This window comes from Nymphalis io, chromosome 13 (assembly GCF_905147045.1).
Source record: "Nymphalis io chromosome 13, ilAglIoxx1.1, whole genome shotgun sequence".
NCBI lineage: Eukaryota > Metazoa > Arthropoda > Insecta > Lepidoptera > Nymphalidae > Nymphalis > Nymphalis io.
Genome location: NC_065900.1, coordinates 11,269,325 through 11,297,106, shown reverse-complemented (window position 1 = coordinate 11,297,106; position 27,782 = coordinate 11,269,325). Strand labels below are relative to the sequence as shown.

At 32.3% G+C, this 27,782-nt stretch overlaps 1 protein-coding gene across 1 annotated transcript in view; it reads left to right on the top strand.

Annotated features, from left to right (window-relative positions):
• The first annotated feature begins 60 nt into the window (after positions 1 to 60).
• The window catches only part of LOC126772737 (calexcitin-1), a 47,944-nt gene continuing 20,222 nt past the window's right edge, over positions 61 to 27,782 (top strand). The window contains exons 1-2 of the mRNA XM_050493270.1: positions 61 to 188; positions 4,372 to 4,397. The gene's annotated coding sequence lies outside the window, so the exon portion shown is untranslated. The remainder of the gene's footprint in view (positions 189 to 4,371; positions 4,398 to 27,782) is intronic.

Here is a 27,782-nt window from a genome sequence, read left to right as displayed (position 1 = left end):
CAATTTTCGATGTAAATTGAAAGTTATAAACAGGTTTAACATCCCTCGGGCCCGGAATACGAACGATCAATCTTCGGTTCCTTTTGAACTGCAGTATGTAGACGAGACGTAGTGGATCGGCTCACTCCGCCGCACGGCATTCCACGTTGTGCCGCGCTCGCTGCCGAACGCCTACTAATACCCGAAAGGTAAGTGCCACAAATAATTTCAGTCTTCGAAATTCGAAATTTAAATATAAGATTCGAATAGGTTATCGTCGAAGCGATATTTAGTTCAGGCAAAGGATTTATTAGGTATTAATATTTTGCAAAGCACGTTTCTAATAAAAAAATTTCTATATAAGATTCGTAACTAATTTAAGAACGCTAAACTTTTCTTGAAATGCGATTCGCATAATTTTAACTGACGCTGTTGAAGTTCGGAACGTTGTAAAACTTTCAATAGCGACGCGTTATTTTCCGTAAAGGTTTCGATTTAAATTTTTCAAAGTAATAAATAACTCTTAAAGTTTTCCGCGTTTATAACGTCGAGAAGTTTAATGTGGATTTTCTTAAACCTTTAGTTAGGATTTTGTTAGAAAATAATTATATACTTACGACACATAATAAAATAGGAATTAAAATAATATATAAATAAGCTTTCTTAATAATTATATTCATAATTTCTATAGATAAAAGAGTCAAAAATAAATTGAAACAAAAAATATAAAAAATACACATAGATGATATTTTTTCAAGTCAAGGAGTTATGGTTAAACTCTACGACTATTATGACTCATGAGGATTTTATTCAAATATAAATATGTGACTTTAAACAAAAAAATGTTTTAAATCCCATGGGGTATTGTTACGTCACACTCCCGAAAAACATTTTTTTGAACTTATAAAATGATTAGCCTTTATTTTATATGAGTATTTAGATCTACATAATCATATGAAATACACGATTCAAGGCTCCACCCTTTTCAATATATGTATAACAATTTATATACTATCAGTACCTTATTATATTCACTCAGTGTGTCTTGTACACCGACATTAAATAATATTGAGTTATGAATATATAAGCATATAACAATTACATAATTCAATATCAACTTACATTAAAAAAAACTTGTTACACGATCATGATGAAAAGAGTGGAGTAGCCCGGAGGTATTTGTTAATTTACCGACTTCTCCGAGAAGATTAACAAATTTAATTGTATTTTATTTATATACTAACGTTATTTAATTCGTTGAAGAGTTACTATACGTTTATCTTTTAGTTAGAATCTACATTCATAATCAGTAGTAGCTTTACATTTAATATAATATAGTAAAACAACGATTCATAGGTGCTTATAAAAGAATCAAGAATATTTTAATTTCTGTTTTTGTACATATATATTTTATTTATAATAATATATTATAAGCGACTTCAGATTTGAATACGGTTAAAGTTTTAGCTATTTTTTGTAGCCCAATTTAAGAAAAATATTAAATAATTCATTTTATGCATAAGTTACTAATGTTAAATATATTTAAAACATTCTTGAAATTCCGTTCTGTTATGCGTAATTGATTGGAAATTAACAATTCTTTTTAAAAATCCTTTCTTAGTAAGCACATGTCAGCTAACGGAAACGCTTTAAGTATTGAAGTTTTTTGTTCTTGAGAATTGTGTGTGTGTGCGAAATAGTCGCAGTTGTACGCCTTACATCGATTATTTTCAAAATATATAAAAAATTGATCAGACCGTTCAAAATGTCAATAGAATAATTCCCAAAAAAAAAACAAATTAATACTATTATAATTTAAAAGAAAAAAGTAAGAAGCTCTTTTATTGTCACACACTGAACAACTAGTGACAATTTATGTCACATAATTTGTGGCAAACGAAGCCGAGTCGAAACACAAAAAATAAAGAAATGATTACACGAACAAATGATATATAATAAAAAAATATATTGAACAATCAATCATAACTAATGCGAAATTGAATTAAATTTATTTGTTTCTTTGTAACGCTTTTACGTCTTAACTACTCAACTTAACATCGTGAAATTTCCCATACAAGATGTCAGGGGTACAATAAAAGGACATAGCGTAACTAATACCTGCAACGCCCCTCTCCCTTATCTCACTTGCGGGTTGGGCCGAGGTTGGAAGCTGGTCGTATTTATACGTTGGCAAAATTCAATTTTAATATCTGCAAATACTACGAGTAATAATACGGGTGTAATTCGTTTCACAGCCCTATTTAAAAGTACAATAATATTGAAAAGAAACTTAATCTATACATATTATTTATTTTTTTATAGTCTAAGTAGGCATATGGGCGAGCATATAGGCCACTTGATGGTATGTGGCCCATATGCTCCAACGCCCATAGGCATTGCCATTGTGAGAAATGTTAACCATCGATCACATCGCCAATGCGCCACCAACCTTGGGAACTAAGATGTTATGTCCATTGTGCCTGTAATTACACTGGCTCACTCATCCTTGAAATCGGAACACAACAATACCAAGTACTGCTGTTTTGCGTTAGAATATCTGATGAGTACCTACCCAGATGAGCTTATATATTTATATGATACAAAGCCACGTATTAAAATACGTTTCTGAGAAAACTATCTTACTAAATACGATAAAACGGTTTTTTAACAACGTAAGAAGTTTTTTTTAAATTAAATATAAAAAAGGTTGTTTGCCAAATCGGTCACCAGATAGTAAATAACTATATATATATAGAAAAAAGAAATGTAAGGAAAAATAACATAACCTACGTTTTGCCTTCTACTTACACTGGCACACTCACCTCAGTGAAATAAAACAACATAAATTACTGCTGTTTAAGTTCCATGGTTGGCATGACAGTATAAAGATAAAGAAATGGTCTTTTTTATATACCAATTGTAACACTGTTAGTATGTATAAGTCGAATCTTTCAACCGAATTTTGTACAAGTTCTGCTCAACTGTAGCTCAAAATTTGTCCACTTTCTTCAAATTCGTATCACAGCTGGGCAAAGGCCTCTTGAGAAGAGGGTTTGGAGGTTATTTCCACCCTTCTCCATATGTTTGAGTTGATAGATGTTTGTCCACTATTTTTGCGGAATTTTATCCAACACATATAACCTACATATTGGATAGAATTGCTTAACCACCAAGCAGGAGATGGATTATAAACAAAAATTAAGCAGATGAAAACTCAGTGTCGCCCGGGCTTGAACCCCACAATCGCATACACGTTCCAGCCATTGGGTCATCTCTGTATTGTAAATGGCCAGAAATAAAAGTGACTTCTTAAAAATATTTGGTCTACATTACATTAAGATCATGACAATTTAAAATAAAAACAATTCCTATCCACTTTCTTTAAATGCAATATAATTACACTTTTTAAAAACTTTTTAAGTGTCTGGAAAATACAGTTATATAATAACAACATAAATAAAAAAAACGCTCGTTATTGTTTTAAAAAGAATTACGTTATTAAAATTATATGACCGCGGCTTTTGTTTTTATTCCTTTTCTTTATATAAATTCAAACGAGATTCGGATAAAAAATTTTTATTACAAAACTCATTCAAACTTCGGGACTCGTCAATTCCTTCTACAAGTATATTCATGAGAGTTAATATTTTGGTTAAATTGTTCGAAGGAGGGTTTGATCTAGCATCCATAATTACTTATTACAGGTATTTAAATTTAACCTAAACAGATATTATTGTAATAAATCGTTCTTAAGATGATAAATTTCTTTTCACCTAATAAATAATAAACATAATTCAAATCGTATCACCTTTTCCTCTTTTACTTTGTTCTTTTAATATAAATATCAAAAAGGAGGCCCGGAGGGAAACTTACATCTTATGCAAATATTTTCGCCTGCCATGATAAGTCGTTCCTCGCAAAAAATATCAAATGTTTTATACAATCTTATTCTATCTTAATCTATTTAAATGCGCGTTGTTCTGTATATTGAAGAAATTCTTCTACAATATTAAATAATAAAATATATATAAAATATATTGGTTTAAATATATAAATAATAAAAATACGTTTTTATATATACATATAAATAGGTAGGCGGACGGACAAAGGGGCGTCTGATGGTAAGTGGTCACGACTCATAGACATTGGTGCTGTTAGATATTCCCCATTCCTTACATAGCTAATACGCCACACCTTGGTAACCATTGATCTTATGATCCTTATGACTTACGCTGGTTCACTCTACCCTTCAACCCGGAAAACAACAATACTGTTGTTGCTAGTTGGTAAAATATGTGATGAGTAGGTGGTATCTATTCAGACGGACTTGTACAAAATCCTACCACCACTACATTATTGCCTTCATTAATATTCTGCTATGATTGGTTGCAGGTTTCCTTCGAGTCGTCGCAAACCAAGTAAGTTTATTATTTTTTTTGTTTTTTACTTCAACGGTTTTATTTAATAATATATTTTATATACTTCGTAATATAAAACAAACGTATATATATCTAATGAAAATATTTTCAATATTTCTTACACGTGATATAAGTGCATACGAACATGACTCGAGGTTAAGTCGTGATCATAACGGACCTTAATTATAAACGTTGTTTACAGTTTATTTTGACATTGATTTCTTTCTATCACTGTCATCTTTGACTTTAAACTAGAAAATTGAAGACATCTAAACTGATCAACTCTAAAGCATTTATAAGTTATGCTGAAAAAAGCAAATGCGTAAGTAACGATAACATCTACTCGTGATAAGGAACGTAACAAAAATTAACAATTTTTCAACATTTATTTAATATTAGCATATTATATACTTATTTGAAGTAAGATGTATATGTAAAAATGCGATCTTATCACTACCGAAGTAATCTTTTCCAGATAATATCAGAGTAAACGTATAATATAGGCATAGACGAGATGGCCTAGTGATGTTAACCGATGATCGTGGGTTCAAACCCGGGCAAGCACCACTGAATTTTTATGTGCTTAATTTGTGTTTATAATTCATCACATGCTCAACAGTGGAGGAAAACATCCTGAGGAAACCAGAATGTGCCTAATTTCATTGAAATTATGCCACATGTGTATTCTACCAACCCGCATTGGAGGAACGTGGTGAAATAAGCTCCAAACCTTCTCCTCACAAGGGAGAGGAGGCCTTAGCCCAGAAGTGGGACATTAACAGGCTGTAACTGATAGGCATGCTTATCCTTTAAAAAGTTTTCTGTTCAGTTAAATAAAATCTCGTCACGTATAACCATAACGTAAACTTTAGATTATTGTTTGTATTTATTTAATATAAATTAAAAGTCACAACATTTTAATTTACGCCAAGCGAACGGGCAAAGAACATTATTAATATTAAAACAGCGGAGTGCGACAATTTTACTTTCAAAATTATACAATTGCCAAAATGTTCAAGAGTGTCTTTGTATTTAAAGGGAAACTTTGTTCAAGCATTTACAAAACATATATTTGTATTTGTTAAAGCAGAAATGTCCACGAATTCTCCGTTCAAACGCTATGCAGAGAATTGGACGATTTCCAGTTTAAGTCTGATTGAAGTTTGCCCACTAGAGACTTGTTTAGAAATCACTGGTATTTGCTTCAGCAATTAAAGTGTTTGGCTTTGTCCGAATACTAAGCTGTGCTGATAGTTTAATTGAAAAGGACTATAGACAAACACAAACATAAACTTTAACTTTTCTAAATTTTACTTTACTAAATTTGTTTACATAATAAATCATTTAACTGTCTAGATGGACGCGCGATTAGCTTATAAAGGACCGAGGATCAAATTTTCAAATCAAAAGAGTTATTATGTTTTTTTATCTACAAACTTTGGTTGGGTTGGTGTCCCATCAGAATATTATATGCATATATCTTTGCGTAAAACAGACACATTTGCAATATAAAATCTCCTACACAGCTGGCTAGTCTCCACCGAGATTGGCTGTTGCGACCGAAATATGTAAATAAGTCGACATTTCTTCCGTTGTGAAATTTTATCATGTCTCGAAAATAAGCTTAGTTCATTACAAACATCTTTATTGTATTGTATCTTTATTGCATTATGTAATTTGAAACAAAAAATACACATTTTATATTTTCTTCTCTTTTATAAGTGTATTATTACAATGGATGAATCCATCCAATCCAAAAAAGATTTATCTCCTAAAATCCGATGGACGGCAAATCTCCAAGAGGAAAAAGTTCAGCCGCAGATTTGCAAGCACAAATGTTTAATCAACGATAGAAGTTGGAAACATCAGATGCCTGGTTAAGTTTTGACGTCGATTCCCTTGTTGGACTTTGACATTTCATGAGTAAAGAGAAAAATTCATTTTGACGTAGACATTATACAGAAAATTAAATTTAAATATTATTAAAACAGTATTTTGTTTCCGCTGGTAATTTAATAATTATTATTTTGTGTAAATTATAAGACATAAGCAGTCTTTGTCCTGCATATATATAATAATATGTATATATATACATAATTAATATCTATATTATGATGTATTGTGTATATTATATATATCAATTGTGTATAGAGATCGATCGATCGATATAGAAGTTGATGAGCTACAGCAGCATCTAACGGCGAGTTGCAATAAATTGTATAATACAGAAACCCTATGAAAAACTACGTTTTTGTGCCAATGTGCCTTTTAATGGTCTAACGGTGTCAATAACCGACTATTTCGGAAGTGTACCAAAACTGGTACAATCCTTTACACTAATAAAATACTATTAAAAAAAATCTATCTATTTCCATATATTAACATATAGATGCATTGGTTAATATGTTAAGCCTTGAAACATTTTTATTTAACATGTGTATCCAGTACTTAATTAACGTTAGGTAAAAAGCACAAACCTTCTGCAGGTTTTATAATTACATTTTTAAAAAGAAAAGTATGTTCACGACTAATGAGTTTTTCAATGGATTCTATTCGAGCACTTATACAAACAAACACTTGGACATAATTAATGACCCAGTAGTAAGAATAACTAGACCTTAATTATATCGTAACTTAAGGAGTAAATCGTCAAGAAAATAATACATAACATAGTTATACGCTATTATTTACTTTCGTTTTATCCAATTTGTTGTTAACTCTACCAATAATAACCAATTGTCGAGAGATAAAAAAAAAGTGTAACATTTTATTGCAATATAAAATATGTATTAAATTTATAACGTTTGTGAGTAATTTAATGAAAAAAAGAATGGTAAAATTCTAATTATCGACGAGCCTTTCATGCCGAAGGTTGTGGATTCAATTCCCACACAGGACAGATATTTGTGTGTATAAACATGTCTATTTGTCCTGAGTCTGGGTGTTTTTTTTTTTTTTTTTTTTTTTTTTTTTTTTTTTTTTTTTTTTTTTTTTTTTTTTTTTTTTTTTTTTTTTTATAGAATAGGAAGGCGGACGAGCATATGGGCCACCTGATGGTAAGTGGTCACCAACGCTCTTAGACATTAGCGTTGTATAACCAATGCGCCACCAACCTTGGGAACTAAGATTTTATGTCCCTTGTGCCTGTAATTACACTGGCTCACTCACCCTTCAAACCGGAACACAACAATATCAAGTATTGCTGTTTTGCGGTAGAATATCTGATGAGTGGGTGGTACCTACCCAGACGAGCTTGCACAAAGCCCTACCACCAGTAATTATCTATATAAGTATGTATTTATAAAAAAAGATAAATAGTATATGTAGAATGTCTGGTTTCCATATTACAAGCTCTGTACAAGCTAATTTGGGATCAGATGGCCGTGTGTGAAAAATGTAACAGGATATTATTATTATTATTACATAATTACTTACCAAATAAATACAAGCATATACAGTTAACACACATATATAGATGTACGCATGTTAATACATAGAAACACACACCAAAGCAAAAGTGTTCTGACAGTTGAAGTTTTACACTTATATTAGGCCAGTTCGCATTCGCCAAATATACGGAGTATGTTTAGAAATTTCATTCAAAAACACAAAACTTGAAATTACAGACACCACTGATATAAAATACTTATCTGTCAAATTAATTAAACAACATACAAACGAACGCAATAATTAACTCATTTACTCGTTCATTTTAAATGATTTATTTTAAACTCTGATAAATGATGGCTTCATTAAGCTTATTAGAAAATATACGGCATAAGAAATTCGGAAACCTATTCGAGAGGAGATTTGTTGTAAAGCATATAAAGATTGTTATTTATAGTGTAAGTAATTTGATATTTATAATAAAATGTTTTTAAATGTTTTCAAATTCTATTTCAAACAAAGAAAAGAAGGCAACTTTTTATCGAAGCAATCATTTACCTCACAACACATTCTCACCACGTTCTCGCCAAATAGTGCGGTTAAATTATCGATTCTGCGAAATTGTTACGCGAATTCTTATATATTTTCGATTTAGCTTGCTAAAATATATGTCATATGAAATCGCTAAAAATGATACAAAGTGAGGAAGCCTCTCTGGGAAATGACCATCCATTCATGAAATATTCTTCAACTAAACAGCAATACTTTGTACAGATATTTTGTACACAACAGACACTAGTTAAAGTAGTAAGAAACATCTTAGTTTCCAAGGTTGGTGGCGCATTGGCGTTGTAAGTATTTGTTAATATTTTATTGCCTATTGGTGGTAGTGACCACTTAGTATCAAGTGGTCACTACTCTACTCAAAAAAAAACAAGTAAAACAATAAAAATGTTTAAAATTAGTGCTTAAAATAATAAATTATTTTTTAATTCCTCGAGATTAATTAGTGATATAAGATTGACAGTATCTTTTCAAAGCCCAGCAGTGTGTCAGTCCAAAATCGATGATTAGAGTTATTTGTTATTGCTCCAAGTTCTTTTCTACCATGAAGTTAAAACATATTTAAATAATAGCATTTTTAAGCAACCCAATCTCTTACATTTATGTAATACTTCCTTACAAGTTTTATTAAGAAAAACTTTTGCGTAACCGAGACAGGTCGGTATTACGTAAAGTAACGCCTATCTTCGCTATTGGCTGAAGTTGCTGAATGTTTCACCGATATATCAAAAATCTTCAGACCAATTTTGTTTGCTGGCCACGTTCTTATAGTTATGAGACTTATTGGATAAATGGATCTCCACAGACCAATGTAGAAGTTCCAATCTCATTTTCTTCGAGTGTTCATCTTAATGTGCAAAACCAAAATGGCACAGATGCTAAAATTTTTTTTCGAACTTGATACTGAAATATATATTACAATAATTTTGTCTATGTCTTAATTTTTTTCTCTTTAAATGATTATATGAAGTTCATAGACAATATAACATATATACAATATGTAAACATATTGTTTAAGAACTTTATACATATATAAAGTTCTATACACTACACTTCAGTAGAAAGTTGGACAAAATCTATACCCAAGTTCGGTTTAAATTATATTTAATTTTTACTATAAATAAATAAGTGTAATGCATCAATCAATACTAATATATAAAGCTAGAGAGTTTGTTAGTTCCAATAAAAAATAGCTGGTAACTCCCAAATATCGATATTAACTTCAAAATAGACAGTTATTTTGACAAAGATATTTATATTTTATTTATTTTTATAGATGTGTAAAAAATAAAAAATAAATAGTGGAACAAAAATACGTAAAACTTATGAGAGAATCAACCGATTTTAATAAAATTTAGCCTACACTGTACCTTGGAATACTCCCTAAAATAATTTAGTTATTTTAATTTATAATATATAGTCATTTTGATGATTACCCCGGACAAACAGACAGCCAGAAGACAGACAATAATAAAAAAATCCAATGTTTTGGATTTTGAAACATAATATTAACTTAAAAAGAGGTCGTTATTTGAAATTACAGACAGACACTTCTATTTACAGAGCTGTGAGATGTAGTTGAAAAATTCAAACCACACGACATCAGTGCGCATTTCAGAGAAAATAAAGTTTGCATCGTTAGCAATTTCACTTAGAACCCTGAACTTAAAGTTCCCACTGAATTATATCAAAGTGCAAGTTATTTTACTTTTACGTACTAAGCTTCAGGATACTTTGAGATAATATTTACAACCAAGTTTCGAAAACGCTTGCCAACTTTAGCTTTGCCATGTATAACAATTTTAATACTACATAAATAATTGCACTGGTGCCGGTCACCATGTCATTTAATGGCTTAGAGGGTTAAAATCTAAATAATTCTAATAAGCACTTTTCTTGCATTGTTGCCAGCATTTCACGGTCATGACTTATACAGTAGCTACTTTTAATTTTTAGCTATATATATTTAAACTTTAATGTATATAACTATATATCATTAAATATATATCCTACATGGAATTAACGAATACTATGTTAATAAAAATGAATGTATATAGCTTAAAATAAATAACTTTACGTTTATATCATCTGTATATAACATAAGGTTTAATTTAATCATTGGCTAAATTAAAGAAAAATTTTTTGCGGATTTTTATTATTTAAACGAATACCTAAAGCAAAACATTATCTACATTTATTTTTAAACGATTATATATTTTTCTAAAACCACTCCGCACCTGATTTTTTTTCCGGTCATGTCTGATTATGAGAGTAATTGAATAGAGAGCGCACCTGTGTTTTTGATATACATTTGTGCACTATAATATCCTGAACAATTACTTAGGTTCTCATAAGAATGGCCGTCGTGCAAGAAATCTGTCTGGAAGAATTCAAACATTAATAATATTTTAGTTTCATTTTATGATATTCAATTTGAAAAATAAAATAAAAAATAGACGGCACATGGTATGTGGTCATCATTGCCCGTAGAAATTTTCTTTGCAAGAAATATTAAGCATTATTGACGTTGTCAATAAGTCACAGCGACACTAATTGGAACAATATTGTGTGATAAGTGGTACCACACCTAAACATACGGGATTGCGCAAAGCCCTACCACCAAGCAAAATCACAACCTTCTACAAATCTAAGAGAATTTTTTTAAAGTAGTTTCTATCATTTATTTCTAATAAGTCGGTTCTCTATTAGCTGTGGTATACACACACACACACACACACACACACACACACACTCTCACACACACACACACACACATGTATACTACACAGTACATACAATAATACTTAAAAGGTTTGTCATAGTCAATAAAATAGTACATTTGCTAATGAGACCACAATGTTAGTGAATCAAAATTGCATTAATGTCGTCCAGTGAAAACAAAAATCAAGTAGATTGTTTAAGCTTTGCTCAGTTACTTTGTTTGCACGTTGAAATGTTTGCACACGAAAGTTTAGCTCATCCATGTTTGTTAGGAAACGATTACGCCGTTATTCAACACATTAATGAAATTAGTCTTCTCTATTGTAATTATACGATAATTATATTTAATTGGTCTAGTGTGCTTACAAGGTCGCAAATCTAGAGGTCCTAGGTTCAAATTCCGGGTCTGGTAAAATATAATTAAACTGAATAAAAATATAATTAATTATATGACATTATAAAATATTTGTACTTTTTCAACGTTTGAGTCGGTTTTAATAAATACCAGTTTTTTTTTATTTTTTTATTTCTATTTTGGTTTTTTTTACTATAACATAATATCTTTAATCGTTTTAGATAACCAGGTCTTATTGCTCTGGCTTTAAAATAACAAAACATAAGTTCTTCTTATTCTACTAGTGATCACTTCTTTATATATATTAAACATCATTATATATAATTATATGGTGATAGAATAATATTAATATAAATTAAAGATATGATGCACCAATGGCACGGAGAACACGGCTGTGGAGATACAAATGACTTTTATAAATATTGTATGATATTTGTTTATAATACGTTTTCTATCATTCCATCATTCTATCTCAGCTGAACTAACAATTTCATTTATATTATTTAAATTTCTAGATAAATATAAATCGCGACTCAACGAACCCGTTCAATTAAGCTAATCTGCTGCTTGTGCGAATAATTCCAGTGATTACGTATTGGAAATAGAGAATCCAATTGTTTGGAATGTCCTGATTTAGTTTCGCTTTTCAATTTGTAATAAAACTTCTTTAATGAACTATAGAAACGCCAGCGACGAAAATTTGTTTCGAATTTCAATTTCCAATACGTATATGTTTAGATTGTTTTTTATTTTTTATTTAAGAATTTTAGTAAACCAAAAGAAAACGGTAACTATGACTGGGTAATTTTTATCATAAAAACCTTTCATTATCATCATTAATTATTGATAAACGTTTATATTCCTGCTAGTTTTTTCTATACAGACTTGATAGTATATATACCTTTGATGAGTTAATTTTAAGCAAATGGATTTATAAACAGGAAAAAAGTAAAAGCCTGTGAATGTCTGCTGATTACACGTATATAGCAGAGTTTTATCACGATTATTATTATTTCGAAATTTGGCAAATCCTTTCTTTGTCGCACTTCCAAAAAATTGAATTCTTTACCAGCTCATGTGTTCCTTTTCTCTTACAACCCGAGTTTCTTCAAACGAGGCATAAAGAGGCATCTTGCGGGCCGGCAAGGCGGGGGCGGCTAGTGCAGAACTTTCTTCCCGACTATACTGGCCGTCGTAGCGTTTGGACTCTACTACCACTTACCATAAGGTGGAGTAGAGTCATTTGTCTTCCCGGCAAATATATGCATATATAAACGATGTTCCTCATCACCGGCGAGCACAATATGGGTTTATAAATACAAATTAACCAAATGAAAATTCTGTATTGCTTGGCTTTTGAACCCGCGATCATCACTTCAGATCCACGCGTTTCAATTACTGGATCATCTCGGCTCTGAGATTATTAAAACATTTTCAAATTATATCTTGTAGTCATACCCATCGATATATATCAAATTCGAGGTACCTTGCTGAATTATCAACGGGATCCTTGGGATCGCGAAATCCAATTTCGGGAAGTATCATATACATTGAGCGTGGGTATGAATTATCACCTTTCCGAGATTTATTATAACCGAACACGATGATAAATTCAGAACTTGATTATATTAATTCTTGAATAGTTTAACTGGAGCAAGTATTTTTTTTAAATATAATATAAATGGAAAGGTAAAAAAAAATAATTAAAAGGAAAATAAATTGCATGCAAAAGCGGTTTTATCATTAATGGCTATCTTTTATGGACAACCTTGGGTATTTATAGATTATACTTACAGAGAAGGGATATAGCTGAAATATATTTAATCAGTTTACATTAACAAGTTAATAATATACATGCCAATGGTGATAGATAATACCTTTATGCCGTCTGTTAGAAACCGTTGTAATTTGAAATTGATTGAGTAACAAACATACAAGCCCATACCTTCGCATTTATATAAAAAGATAAGATAATCTACAGAAATTAAATATATATATATATATATATACATATATATATATATATATATATATATATATATATATATATTAAATTGGTAAAAAGATTATTTAATTATTTTATACGAAATGATGTTGAAAGTGTTACTGAATAAATTCATTTCGTCCGTTGGGTGTCTTAAAATAAATTAATTTATTCGTTTCATTTAAATTCGCTTTTATCCTAAAAGAAATAAAAGTTGAAAATTAATAAAAGGATTTGACTTTTGGAACTTGAAAATATAGCCTCTGAATAATTCTTACTTTGTTAATTTCTTTCGGGAACGCACTTTTAGTACAACAATTTTTTACACTTTAAACATTTAATTGAAATCTATAACTGACTCTTACATAAAATATAAATAAAATGATACGTATATATTTATGTATTTCAGTATTTTTGACATTAAACCCTTAATAATCACCAACGTTTTTAAAACTTATATAATAATTGATCAAATCAAATCAAATCAACAGCCAATCGTTGTCCACTGCTGAACATAGGCCTCTCCCAAGGTGCGCCAAAGCTCCCTGTCCTCCGCCTTCCACATCCAGTTGGTGCCCGCCACCTTCTTAAGGTCGTCGGTACACCTGGCTGGAGGGTGACCTACGCTGCGCTTGCCGATTCGCGGTCTCCACTCTAGGACTCGTCTGCTCCAACGGCCATCGGTCCTACGACATACGTGACCAGCCCACTGCCACTTCAGCCTGCTAATTTTGCAAGCTATGTCGGTGACTCCGGTTCTTTTCCGGATAATCTCATTTCTGATCTTATCCTTCAAAGATACTCCGAGCATAGCTCGTGCTAATTTGTGGACTAGTCCCGCAGTTAGTGTACACGTTTCGGCACCGTATGTCATGGCAGGTAAGACGCATTGGTTGAAGACTTTCGTCTTTAAACATTGCGGTATAGACGACTTGAGGACTTGACGAAGGTTGCCAAATGCTGCCCATCCCAAGCGAATTCTTCGATCAGCTTCCTTCTCGAAGTTGTTCCTACCGACTTGTATTATCTGTCCTAGGTAGGTATATTCACTAACAACTTCGAGAGGTTTCCCCTCGACGTATATCGGTCCCGGCACGACATGCCTATTGAACATGACCTTGGTCTTGTCTAAATTCATACCGAGACCGACACACCAGGAAGACTCGCCTAGGCTACGCAGCATTTCGGTGAGTTGTTCCAGCGACTCTGCTATGATGACGATATCGTCGGCAAATCGAAGTTGTGAAATGTACTCGCCGTTTAAGTTGACTCCATACCCAGTCCAATCCAGCGTCTTGAAAACGTCTTCCAAAGCGTTGGTGAACAGTTTCGGGGATATTACATCCCCCTGTCTCACCCCTCTGCGCAGTTGGATCGCCTTCGTCTTACAGTCCTGGATGTGGACATTCATTATAGCGGCGTTGTACAGACATCTCAGTACCTTGACATATCTCCAATCGATATGACATCTCTGCAATGAGTGGAGCACTGCCCAGGTTTCGATGGAGTCGAACGCTTTCTCGTAGTCCACAAATGCCATACACAGCGGCTGATTGTACTCTTCGGTCTTCTGCACAATCTGCCGAACAGTATGGATGTGGTCCACGGTGCTGTAGCCTGATCGAAAGCCGGCTTGCTCTGGGGGCTGGAACTCGTCAAGTCGTCTGACGAGACGGTTCGTGACGACTCTTGAGAACAGCTTATACACGTGACTCAGGAGAGAGATTGGTCTGTAGTTTTTCAAGAGGGGTTTATCACCTTTCTTGAAAAACAGTATAACCTCATTCCCGCTCCACGTTTCCGGGGTCTTGCCATGTTGGATGACGGAATTAAAGAGGCTTGCTAGCTCTTTTAGGACCGGAGTCCCGCTTGCCTTAAGCAACTCTATTGTGATTCCGTCATCTCCCGGAGATTTGTTGTTTTTAAGCTGTTCTAAAGCCTAATCTCGCCTTGGTCAACGACCGGGAGCTCCTCGGAGTAATGGCGCGTAAGAGGGGTGCGCTGGTCATCAATACTGATTCCCACGGGTTTATCCCATCTTGAAGAGAACAACTGCCCATAAAACCTCTCTACTTCTCCGACAATCTCAGGCCTAGAGGTAACGACCCCACCATTTTCAGATTTAAGTTTTGTCAGACGCGGCCTCCCAAACTTGCGAGCGAACACTTTCGATCCCCGATTTTGCTCAATCGCAGCCTTGATGGCACGGGTATTGGAGCGTTGGAGATCGCGTCGCGTCAGCGTTTTTATGGTAGTTCTCGTCGTTTTCTCATGAGCTCGAGTGTCTCAGCAGAGAGTTTTGGTGCATTGTCTCTTCTCTGTGGCGGAATAAATATATAATAGTCGATAGTATTGTTTAATTTGGATACTGCAAAATAGGCCTTACAAAGTAAATGTTAGGGCATTTGTTTCCTAGCCGAGATGGCCCAGTGGTAAGAACGCGTGAATCTAACCGATGATCGTGGGTTCAAACCTGGGCAAGCACCACTGAATTTTCATGTGCTTAATTTGTGATTATAATTCATCTCGTGCTTTACGGTGAAAACATCGTGAGGAAACCTGCATGTGTCTAATTTCACTGAAATTCTGCCACATGTGTATTCTACCAATCCGCATTGGAGCAGCGTGGTGGAATAAGCTCCAAATCTTCTCCTCCAAAAAGAAGAGAAGAGGCCTACAGCCCAGCAGTGGGACATTCACAGGCTGTTACGCTAAGGTACGGTTGTTTCCTTAAAAACTAAAAATAAGTACGTTTCACTTTAAAGGACCACCGAATTTAGTAACCATCTCCTACAATGAGTATTCAATTTAAGCTGACCATTCATTTGACAACGGAAATAGCGTTCCACGTATCCCAAGAAAACGATTCACTTGAACCAATGTCAAAGTAACAAAGAGATGAAAAATAGACATTATTAGGCTAATATATTGAAACAATGAGCTCGTGCAAGATAAAGACATTCTGGAAACTAATGGAGCCAGTTCGGGAGGTCATTTTCTGAAAGATAATTCTGTCAGTTTGAGTTTACGACTTAGATTCTTCAAATAAAAGTTATTTTTCTGTTCATTGTGACCCAATTCAATTAGTTTATGTAGACTTCAGTACCCCAATTAAGCCGAGTCTTGAAGAATAAGATATAGTGTTTCATGGTTATTACTTTTCCAGGTAAATTATGATCTTAGAATTCGACGGCACCATTCCATAAAATTCGTCTTCGTCTTCAAACGAACGACGACGACAACGACGCATTGGTTGAAGACGAAAGTCTTCAACCAATGCGTCTTACCTGCCATGACATACGGTGCCGAAACGTGGACACTAACTGCGGGACTAGTCCACAAATTCAAAGTCGCTCAGCGTGCTATGGAGCGAGCTATGCTCGGAGTATCTTTGAAGGATAAGATCAGAAATGAGATTATCCGGAAAAGAACCGGAGTCACCGACATAGCTTGCAAAATTAGCAGGCTGAAGTGGCAGTGGGCTGGTCACGTATGTCGTAGGACCGATGGCCGTTGGAGCAGACGAGTCCTAGAGTGGAGACCGCGAATCGGCAAGCGCAGCGTAGGGCGCCCTCCAGCCAGGTGGACCGACGACCTTAAGAAGGTGGCGGGCACCAACTGGATGCGGAAGGCGGAGGACAGGGAGCTTTGGCGCACCTTGGGAGAGGCCTATGTTCAGCAGTGGACAACGATTGGCTGTTGATTGATTCCATAAAATTTATTTATAATCTATTTAATAATGGGCACAAATAGCGACTACCAAGGAGATTCTGGATTAAAACTTTAAAATGGCGATCCATAATAGAAATGATCGGATTATGGTAAGACTGACCGGAATCCAGAATTCCACGAAGACCGAGTCAACTGGCACACATTCTAAGTTAATAAAATAGTTACTTGGACTTTACGACGTCAAAATTCCTTAAATGTTTAATCCTGAAACGTAGATTGTAATGATGCTTGGTAATAAACTTGGAGGTACATTAACGAACTATTAATATGAATTAAATATAAGATACACCAAAGGTATGAACAACACATATGTGGAGATAAAAATACAATAACATAATAATAAACAGATCGTTTGTATATATATAGTATTTGTATGAACAGAAATACGACGAAAAAATGCGCGGGAATAATTTCTCTTTAAGAGAAGCGTAGGTTCGAGCCCAACTGTGGAAAGCTTACGAGCTGTAACTTACCTTGCTCTTGTTTTTTGGGCTTAATTTGTATATCTTAAATTATATAAACGATAGCGTTTACACAATTTAAGCTGATAGCATAATCAACGCAAATTGCAATACCGATTACATTACGAACGTTTGTGTAAACAAATGTCTCGCTGCAAAGCTGTGAATGAAAACATTCAATTTAAGCCTTTATAGCGTTAATTCGCTTGGAATAGCTTGATTGAACTTTGTAGATTCTGAAACGAGTGTCTTTTATTACACATAATAATCAAAACATATTTAATAATTGCAATATGATTCTTACATAGACAGATTTTAATAACAATTGTGTTTTGAGATCTTACTATTATACTTCCAAAATCTATACTATCTAAACCATTTAACAAAAAAAATCGTTACCCTTTTTGTTTCATAATAATAAACATTTGTTCTTTTTTGATAATATTTAAAAAAAAAATTACATAAACATTCACATATCTAACGATACATAAAAGGTATATATGTACAAACTAATTGAGAGTCTCTTTCGTTTTTTAAATTGTTTAACAAATATTCAACGACAAAATATCAATTATAAACCAATATTTTTGTACAAACCAATGCTAAGTTAAAATTATAATTTTTTTCTCATTATTAGACTTTTCTAAAACTATAATTGATACGATTATATACTATAAGGTATGTATATGCTATTCTAAAATCGCTCATTTGCTAATTTTTTTTTTTTTTTTATAGTATAGGAAGGCGGACGAGCATATGGGCCACCTGATGGTAAGTGGTCACCAACGCTCTTAGACATTGGCATTGTAAGAAATGTCAACCATCGCTTATAGCCAATGCGCCACCAACCTTGGGAACTAAGATTTTATGTCCCTTGTGCCTGTAATTACACTGGCTCACTCACCCTTCAAACCGGAACACAACAATACAAAGTACTGCTGTTTTGCGGTAGAATATCTGATGAGTGGGTGGTACCTACCCAGACGAGCTTGCACAAAGCCCTAAGTAAATACTATTTCATTTGCAATTCAATCAGTCGAATCAATTTCTTTACAATTGCTTAAAGTTGCTATTTATTACAAACTACCAATGATTCATCTGAGATCACGAAATAATTTAAAATCCACGTGTAAATTAAACTGGGTGACCTCGTCATCATCATAGTTAACAATCATATGCTGCTTTTTGTTAATGTAATGAGATATACATGGACGTGCAGTATTACGAACTTAAAACGTATTTAAAATTAACAATTCGTTGAAATTTATTCATTTGTTTGATGAAACATAAAATGCAATTTATATTATTTTGTTTTATACGTTCATTCCCTTTGAATTGTCATTCGATGGTGAATGTTTGGACATTTTAATCACAAAGGAATATAAATATTTATAAATTATCATAGCTTTATTCGTTTTCAGTATCATTTGACTCATAATTTTTTGTTTGTTTATGTTTTATGCGTTTTGTTTGCTTATAATACCGTCAAAAATATAAACACAAAATTATTGTTGCTTTATATTATGAAGGTAAAAAAAAAATTATGCCAGCTGAAGGTAAGCTGATCACTAAGGTATAAAACGTAACCTATTTTGGTTTCGCTAGAAAAACGCCTTTATGACAGCATGAATTGGTGGAATCTGGGACTCGGTAGGGCCATTTGCACCGGTATACAGACTAAAAAACCAGGCACCCACTCCGTCTCTTGGGTGGGGGGGCGTTACGGGATTGCTGGATACTATCGTGATATAACGTTATCTTTGCGAGAAGTATGAAATATACAATAATTGCCATGTAAAACTGTATCAGGTGGTAAATGCATAAAACAGTTAACATTAACAAATGTGATTGTTAACAGTTACATTAGTCATAGACTGTGTTGCAGCCATTAGCGCCCACCTCCAGAAAGGTGACGTGCATAGTTTACTCACTTATTATCTTACGTACTATTAATTTCTATTACTTATAATATAGTAATTCAAACACTCACACTTTCTTCTATTTAAATCATGAATTATTTGTAAATAATTCATTAATCTTTCATTTATTTAAAAGTAATTAATAAAATTAAACTTATATAAGATACTGCGTCCTCGGATCATTTAAAGTATAAACTACTATAATAAAGGCTTTAGGGACACACGACACTCGCTTACAATGTAGTTCAATTTGAAACTCTTGCGATCGACCCTTCCGTTTGTAACTTCAACGATATTCACAAGATTTATGAATGTGATAAATTCACCCTTGCGTAAATTATTCATAAAATGTAACATTTCACGACTCAAGATAAACGTAATGATATGTAAATCATAAAAAGTCACATCTGCGCCGTCTTATAACTCTACACCATTGAGTTTAAAAAACATAAAATTTTGTGAGACACCATAATAAAGACTGCTCCTTGAATGCTATTATTTTATAGTCTCTGGTATGATTATATAGTAAGACTATTCTTATGTTTTTTTTCATATATTTTTTTCCTTATGAATATGCAATAAAGATATTTATTACTATTATTATTATTACAAATATATGTGTTTTCCCAGTCATGAAATAAACAGTAGTGACTTGGAGCTAGGAAGGAAGCGTTACATTCCTGAGCCTTAGAAAGTACATAAAGCCGTTGGTCCTGCGCCTCATCGCTGTGCGAACGTGCAGAATACCCGGCCTATCGGACTGAAAAAATTGAGTGCTGTTTTAGTTGCGCAATCACTTGAACACAATAATATTTTCTCTCTTCTTTCACGGCCTAAATTGAGTGAATGTGGAGAATGAATGAGGTTAGTGATCTAGGTCTGAACATTGTTGAAAAGGCTATGTTCAGGTGCACGATTTACATAATCAGATCTGCCCAGTTTATGCAAAGCGGAACCACGTTACATAACCTTGTCACCATATCTTACCAATGGCCTCTAGTAAGCCCATCAACTGTAGAAAGTTTTTTTTTTTTGAAAATATATTTTGAAAACAGATTGGAGTCATATGATTTTATTCCGTCATATATTTTACAACAATACGGTTTTTTACGCGATTTTCCATTTAAGTATATATTTGTTATTCTAAACATATCCAAAGCATATTTATTAAGCACTCGACCTTCCTCCCAAGGCAGATAATATAATTGAACAACATTTATACCGGATAAAACATTATTTTAAATACTACCAAGGATTTAATATTGTACTAACAAAATCCAATTTTGTTAGGCACAAGGGTACAATTTAAAATAATAGCTGCAATCCAGAAATATGCAAATTTTAAAACTTAATATAAATCTCCAAGGTGCGAAAGAGGAGTAAATATAATTTATGATATCATCACAGTTCATAATCTCCTTAGTGATATTTACTAAACAAATCCTTTGATATTCACGAAAGCACTTTACTTAAGATAATCAGCTGAGCCAATTTGAGCCGTATTGTTTGATACTGTGTAAAGTGAAGCTATTGTTTATAAAATGTGGTATATTGAGCGCTTGAGAGATATGCCAGTGGTATCGTGGCTACATACCTTTGTCATTTAATTGGTGATAAAGTGTAACCACTGAATTTATTGTTATTTTCAGCAAAATTTGACTCAATAATAGATTTACATTTATAAAATAATATTATTGTTGAGCCCTGTCTGATTACGGCGACGGCACCGCATTTCTCAAGAACGACTATCCGACTACGTAGGATATATTTCACAAGAATGTGCGTAAACACAAATTCCCTTGCTCACATAATCCGATTAGTCAGCAAATCCCATATGACTGGCGAGAGTTCAAGCGTAGGTGCAAAATTCAGCAGGACCGATTTCCAGACTCTAGTTGGATTTAAAATTTTATATAATTCTGCAAAACGTCGATTTAGTAGAGTCGACTTGAATGAAGTATATTTATACTTTAATATTTATTATAAGTATTTATTTCTATTATATTTTAACATACTTTTAATTGATGGTAGAGCTATTTGTCAGTGATATAGTTCTGGTGGTCACTCTCGTGCCGGACATTCTACCACTATTAAACATTTCTTCTTTTGTGTTCCTAAAACTATTAGCAGTTGAATATAAATATTCAATAATCACTACTTTTTAACCAAAGCTAAACATTCTAATGAAGCATTCTAGCAAAATATTCGAATGAAGCTACGAACATAGTACAATTTCTCTATTCTTACATACATATAATATTTAGTACATGTGATATTTTAACAACATCCCATGGCTGATGTCTAACAGTGCTAGAAATGCATTTTTTTGATGGCCTTAATCTGTATGGGAAATGGATTATCATCAAATGGCCAATTGGCTCGTCTGCTTTATCTTTCTTTATGAGAAATTATTATATCTACAATGGTCCATTATATCATCTATTCATTATAAATATTTGTATCTATTAAGAATTTTCTTGAAGAAATTGTATATATTTAGTTAAAAATATATATTAATATTGAACACTTTAGTTACTAAACGTTATTTGTAACACAAATTCAAAATACGTTTTGAAAGATTGACTCAAACTTGCTCTAATTGTGGGATATTCTCTGTGATAATACTGAAACTAAACTTTACTTACATTCAAGGAGTTTCTCTTTAAATGCATATTTAAGGACTTCGTTTGTTGGAATGCAAGCCATTCCTAATTATTACAAGTTCCATTTAAAGCGTCAGAATATTTATATGGAAATGCATATTGCATTTATAATGTTTCATTTTTGGTTATTTTGAAGACTTTGAGGTTTATACTTTTACATTATACATATCATATTAAAGTAAAAATATTAATGTTTTTAATCTTCGTCGATACGAAAATAAGAGTCAATTGTATCTGTAACTCACAAAACTGACCCTTATAGCGCTGGGCTATAGACTTAAATTCGTTTGGATTATTCAAATATAATGAAGTTGACTGAATTATAATTGTAATCAAATGTATATAACTAACGAAGTCTTAAGTCTGTTATTACCTGAAATACGACATAGGATTATTTATATATGTAAAAATATATACCCTGCTGGTAGTGACATATTCCTTTAATATATAAATTATAAAATACATTGTATATATGTACATTACTCCCGTTACTCGACTGCATAGAGTCAGTAACTCTTTTGTGGGGCAATGTATACGGTTCTACAACAGGATCCCAGAAAGCGTTCAAAATGCCTCAGTTGCTAAATTTAAAAAAATTGTAAAGGAACGCTTGTGTGCTAAGGGTTATTATATGAATGAATTCATGGATGTGTGCACCTTGGCAATGAGACTATCACCGTATGGCTATTTCTGTTTTTTTTTTTGTAAACGAAACATGATACATATAAAAAAACCCGCTGAGTTTCTTTCGCCGGTTCTTCTCGGGGTTTTTTTCGCCGTTTCTTTTCCGAACCGGTGGTAGTTTCTGGTTTGACTATCAATAAGCAAGATTTATGCAACACTGAAGCATTACTTCAATGTTGCGTAAATCATTTTGATTTTGATTGCCTTATAACAATTGTTTTAATTAATTATTCAAAATCATATATATCTACTATGAACATATTACAATTCCAATCAATATTCTATGTACAGTGTAGTAGCATAAATAGTGTTTTGACATTCACGCTAAATGAAATACATAATCTAATTTGAAAGCATTCAGTTGAAACCCACAATATTAAGGAAATTAAATGAATTCTAAAACTCTTTCACGTTGATTTTATTTAAAAGCGAGAATGAGAGAATACAGCGCTGTGTTGGCACAGATAAAAGTCATATATGATAAAAATTACTTTAAAAACGACTGTATTTATTAGTGATAGAGCTTAAATTCCGGTAACACCGTAGAGCTTAGAAGAAAATGACTTCCAGTGTAAAGTGGAAATTAGATGTTCTATAACATTCGCGTTATGAATCTCGGGCGGAAGCTACAGTTGTATATTGTGATGGTAAAAAGATATATTAATTCAAATGAAAACAAACAAATTGTCTTCTTTTAAATGCAATGCATTATTAAGATCTTTTTAATTGATTCAAAAACACTAATAAATGTAAGTACATTTTTTATTCTGTATTTCTGCGGACATTAATATCCAGAATTATAAAAAAACGGCACCACCAATCCAGTACTCTGTTAATTCAGCTTATGTAGTCTACAAGATATATGAAAAGATAAAGAAAATATTTGTACGGCATATAAAGTTAATTTTCGTCATAGAAATTTTGTTTAACATAATCTCTCTTACAACAAATTATTAATTAAAAATAAATAAAACAATTTAAAAACTTCAATACATATATTGAGCGAACATTAAATCTAAGTTATTTATTTGATCCCATTTCGACCACAAAAGGCCAATGCGACATTTCCCTCTATTTACATTTCAAACGAGTCCTTCCTCTTAATTATAGTGTAGCCACAAACATACAAAGGGTCGGGAAACTATGTAGATACAGAGTTCTATTACTTCGTCAATTTACTTTCATTTGCATTTGTGCTGAAATTAATAACGACAAACTAAATCTTTCGTGTTTAATTAAGTACCGAACATTGCGTGTTGAAATCTAGACAGCTAAATTATGTTATAATATAATAATATACATAAGTTTATACTTCATCACGTGCTTCGTGAGAAAATCTACATTTGATGAATAAAATTCAGCCATTTCACCAGTCATATCCACGTGTGCGCCACTCCGCATTAGAGCATCACAGTGGAATAAGCTTCAAGCCTCAATTCTCCTCATGATAAAGCGAATATACTGTTTTTCTTGTCGCTTACTACCATAACTTCTATGAGCTTGTCTGTAACACTCAAAAGTCACTTATATAAATAAACTATATTCTTATTCAACTTTCAAATATATTTTTTCTTACACAACGATTGTAATTTATACCTCGTACATAACTTACCTACGTGTTGCCAAGGAAGGTTTTCAAGCTGAATAAATTGTGATTATTTTAGCGAAAAATGAGCCAGTCCTTCTATAAAAATGAAGAAAAATGAGCTCCATTAATAAAGAAAAATTTCAAAAGTATTTTCATATAACGTAAGAAATGTAGAAATATGAAAATATATATATATACATATTAACATAGCTAAATACTTTACTGCGTTAAATGTTGGCCTGAACAGTATAACTGGCGGTAAAGACTACTAAAACTCCTTGGCCATAAAAATTACGTTGCTTTTTACGGTAAAGTATAAACGTATGAAAAGGGTTCGTGTCACCATTGACTTTAATTGCATTCAAATGATATGCGTGTTACCTTTGAAATTAAACCCTTACCTTGGAGTCAATTAAGAATATAATTGCAGAAATGATAAGACAATATATATATATATATAGTAAGCTGTATAATAATATGACAGTATCTTGCTACTTGTACCAGTTCGAACATCGAAGTTATGTTCATTTTTCACTCAGACAATTAGAAATGCAATTCATTTCACATGGATACTATGCATTTTTGGAAACATTTCCAGCAAGTTTACTTTGAAATATATGTATAATGTTATGTCTTATGTCGACTAACTATTAACAAATATGTTTAATTTTTTTCAATTATGTCGATCCATTTTATTTATTCGATATAAGTAGTGTATTAATATTTATCGATCAGGACGAGCTCGGATTATAAATAAAATATAACAAAACGGATCATAAATTGTTGGGTATTTGAGTAAAAAAATGTTGCCGTTAATATATTGTATGGCAGTTTTTTGATGTGTTACATAAGTGTGTGTACACAATTACAGGCACAAGGGATATAACATCTTAGTTCCCAAGGTTGGTGGCACATCGGCGACGTAAGCGATTGTTAATATTTCTTACAATGCCAATGTCTATAGGCGTTGGTGACCACTTACCATCAGGTAGCCCATATATTCTTGTTTGAAAAGCTATTATTTGTCCATTTCCAAGTAAGGTATGTATGTATGTATGAAATAGTATGTGGTTTATAATTTATCTATATATAATTTTATACTCTATAATTATATATAATATGTATATGCTAAGTAATAATTATATATGTGTATGTATATATATATATATATATTTGTATGAATGTATATGTGTATGTGTGTGTATGTATGTATGTATATGTGGTTAGTGGGATGTAGATATGTGTAGTCTATTAAATATTTAGTATCTCCTTTTTATATGTAAATGCACTTACCTGTTCTCTTACAAAATTCTTTCACCAAAGGTTGTCTGTTAGAGATCGCTATAAGCGATAAGACCGCCTTTGCGCACCATTTTTTATTTTCTTTTTCTTTGATTGTTTCCTACTTCTCTCATTTTATGTATATGTTGTGCAAAAAGTGTTAAATAAATAAAATAAATAAATAAATACTCGACCGCCTACCTATACTATAAAAAAAGAGTTGATGGTTATTGAAAGTATGTCTTATTTGAGAAAACTAATTAATGTAGAATATATATTGAGGGAATAAATATTTTGTTATTATTATAAACAGAGATAACAGTATCCGATATGTGCCAAGTAAACACAGGGGAGTTGAGAGCGGATAGGGAGCATGACTGATGAATACAAGCCAGTACTCCAAAGCGCGCCAATAGATGTTTCAAGTCAAAATTCATTTTGTTTTTTTTTTATAAGCGTATTCAGTTCTGACATTGACTAAATAAAAATTATGACAGACATAAACTTGAAGTTTTTGATATTGTGGGTAAAACTAGAACTGTAAATTCAACGTTACTTATTTGATCGAACGGATTCGTTCTCTTTTTAAGATTACGAAGTGAACAATTGACTAAAATAACGATAATAAGGAATTGTATTCGTTTCGTTACAATTGTTCTTTATGCCATTGTATGATAATTCTGATCATTGTAACTCTAATTAGGTTCATTTCGAACGATAGTGTTCGCGAAAAGTTTTCAAGTACTAGAAGAAACGACTATTTGTGTTGTGAATAATAATTAAAAACTTTTGCCTTATCTTTCCTTTTTTATGGATCAATATTGATTTATAGTATTTGTTGTGATTTTAAAATAACAAGGAATAATGTAATTATAACAATTTTGTATAGTAATTTTTCAATATATAAAGTTACCCACCGGAATGGAATGGACGGGATGGAATTCTATCGGGAAAAACGAGCAAAAATTCAATATTTTCCCTTTGCCGACATTTAAATTACAAAGGTATGTTAATTGAATAGAATTAAATGATCATTTAATTTTTGTTACTGATAAATAAGGATTTATCAATGTTTTTTTACAAATACAAATATTTCTGAATTCTCTTCTGTTTACAAATTATCTTCAGTTCAACTGTAGAATGCAATATAAACTGTGTTCAACAAAGAATTCGAAAAGCTGAAGTATGAATTCAGCATCTCTTTAAATAGTCCAAAGTGAATCGCTATTTCGCTATTGACCTGGACTTATATCGCTTTCAGCTCTAGTCGAGCAAGTGGTAGTTAAACGTGCCGCCAACGACTTTGCAGACCTTGCTAACCCAAGTGTTGATGCTTTTAAACGTTTAAAGCAAAGCTGTCAGAAACTTTTGACACTCAATGTTTGACTTGATCGTAAGATGTTAACTTTCTTATGCTATTTTGAACCTTGTATTCTTTTAATTTTATTATTATTTGAAGTTCAATGTTGCTTAAGATAAGTTCAATTACTTTGAGATGTTTCATGATGGAATCTATACCAAATATTATGAGACAATATAAGCCTATCATGAGATCAATTTACTTTTCTGCGACAGGCAAAGCAGATGGAAGATATGCCAAAAAGTTGTATGATAACCGTTATTGTCTCGTTTAATAATAACGCTTCTACGATCAATCTTGACATATTACATGCATAGATACAGTCTAAAGCCTTAGTTTAACAATGACGTATATATATGGTTGTAGGGATTTCTCGAGCCACAAACCTATGATTTATTATAATACCAAAAAATTTATAAATCACCATAATCGTTTAAAGGGTAAGCGAGATAGGAGCGTAATTAATATAAGAAAGAGAAAAGATTTAATTGTAGATGAAGTATACTTATATAGGGATAAAAAACATAAAGGGACAAAACCCAATTACTGGCATTGCTTTAATGTAAGGTGTATTAACTTTAAGTAAATGCATATCTGCGTTCTACGATACCAGTGGTACCACTTACCATTAAGTAGTCCATTTGCTCATTCACGTGAAAGTAAATGAATATCATGAGTATTATTAG